The following is a 2,260-nucleotide window of genomic DNA, read 5'->3' as shown; positions in this document are numbered from 1 at the left end:
TCTCAAGGGATCGGTAAGGTCAAATATTTGTGTTCTTAAAGGAGGATTCATCTGGAGTGTGAAGTGGAGATGATGAATTTTCTCCTAAAACTTTCTCACTTGAAATTTGTCATTTAGTTAAAATTATAAAGAATTTCGATTTTCGTTTTTAGTAAGGAAATGGTTGTGATCTATTCAATGGTAAGTCAAGAAATGGTTTATTAAAACCTTGAAATTAAATATTTTATAATATTTTATATTTGGTTTATGTTTTAAGAATATTATTTAATTTGTTTGGTTCATCATAAAACATTTTATGGAGACGGTAGAGTGGTCGTCATAGAGTCCTCTATAACGACGGTAAGAGTGGTCGTCATAGAGACCTTTATGGCGACAGTTAGAGTGGTCGTTATAAAGTATTATATGACGACGGTAAGAGTGGTCGTTATAGAGTCCTCTATGACGACGGTCAGAGTGGTCGTTATAGATGATTTTATGGCGACGGTACTAAAATGGTCGGTATATGCGTTTTTGGGCAATAACGACAAGTGCAATGCCGACGACTGACGACTGCTTTTACGCCGTCCCAAATAATTTATAGCGATGATTTATATTCCAATACCGACGACAATCACTGTCGTTATTGAGCTAAATTTGATATCATATTAGAATAAAGAAATTGTATTGAATGTTATATATTGAATTACATAAATTATGTCTATTATATAGACATTACATTGAGCTTATAAGTAAACTAATAATATAATATAATATTGATATAATATAATATACTAATGATATTATCACAATTTATAATATTGTGATAATATCTTACATTATATATTATCTTATATTCTAACACAGGAGATTCTGTTCTTCCATGGATAAACATCAACAATAATCAAAATCCACATCAGAACCATTTTCCACTAAGGAATTCCTCGCACCCAGATCAGAACTTTTCTCATGGATCTCAGATAAGTCCTAGTAAACCTAATTTCAAACCACGTAGTAATTCACAGCCAATACACAACTATTTTAACCAGATTTCCAGTCATTCAAATGTAGCGAATCCTCCATATCAACCGATTACACATACAACATCTTTTAAACACGAATCACAAAAAGAGAACATGCGACACACATCAACATATGCTAGCAACTATCATGCCAATATTGTGTTGGCCTCAAAGCCATCAGAGTATGTTCAAGGCCAAATTGGTGTTATTCTGCTTGCTTTGGACACTCTTAAAACCGAAAAGATTATGCCAACTGAAGAAAACATAACTGATTGCATCCGATATGGAGATGCTAAACACCAAAATACTGATGTTAAAGAAGCCCTAGAGAGTGCTTTCGATCTGCAGTTTGTTGTAAAGCAGATTTCTGGTGCTCTATCATTGTATATTGGTAAAAACGATAAATTATGGGACTGTGTACGCCCATGGGGAGGCAAGCCTTATCCAGAAACAACCTGGAAAAAGGTTAAGAAATTTATGTCATCATCTGATGGAAGATCTGTAATAACATCTTCTGAATGCAAGTAAGTGGTACCCCTCCATCCATTCACTTGCAAAATTACATTGTGTGTTTTATCAATGATAGTATTGTATTGTAATTACTTCAGATATGAAGCTGCTATTATTATCAAGAGGACGTGCCTGAAAGAGCTATCTCTTGGTGATACTTCATATTGTACATTTAATGATCCATGCAAAGAAATGGATCTTGCATAATCCATGGGGCTGGCAGCCTGTTAACATTCAACTTGAAGAATAAAAATCAAAGAGTAAACGCTAAATCAGAAGAAGATAAGAAGAACAAATGAGTTTTACGAAGATTGAATGTGCATTTGAATAATAGATGCTTAGGCTGCCACTGTTTGCAGCGGGATTCTCCATTGATTAGGTTTTGAGATTCTGTAGATTGGTTGTATTTGTTGATAATCTTATCTCATAAAGTTTACACTTAAATAATATATGAAAATAATACAATGATAATAAAACAGATACAACAGATTATTTAAGAGATGAAGAAAAATCTTCTCATTTGCTCCGAGGCCTGTGGAATCACGGTTCCCTTAAAACAGTTTCACCGTCTCCCGTTTGTGCTAGAGAGTTTCGTCGGTGGCTGCTTCCCAGGGTACAACGGAACCTGCAATGATTTAGCACACAGAAAAACCACTACAACAGCGAACTAGACAAAAGTACCCGAATCACAATCACCGGGTTTTGCACAAAAATGGTCGAGTCAAGAAACACGAAGAACACTCACAAGAATA

The 2,260-nt window shown here is 34.6% G+C and overlaps 1 pseudogene; it reads left to right on the top strand.

Moving 5' to 3' along the window:
* Nucleotides 1-905: 905 nt before the first annotated feature.
* Nucleotides 906-1,758, top strand: LOC124924329 (annotated as a pseudogene).
* Nucleotides 1,759-2,260: the final 502 nt, after the last annotated feature.

Source organism: Impatiens glandulifera, chromosome 2, assembly GCF_907164915.1.
Source record: "Impatiens glandulifera chromosome 2, dImpGla2.1, whole genome shotgun sequence".
Lineage (NCBI taxonomy): Eukaryota > Viridiplantae > Streptophyta > Magnoliopsida > Ericales > Balsaminaceae > Impatiens > Impatiens glandulifera.
Note: the sequence above shows the minus strand (reverse complement) of the source record. Positions and strands in the feature narration are given on the sequence as shown.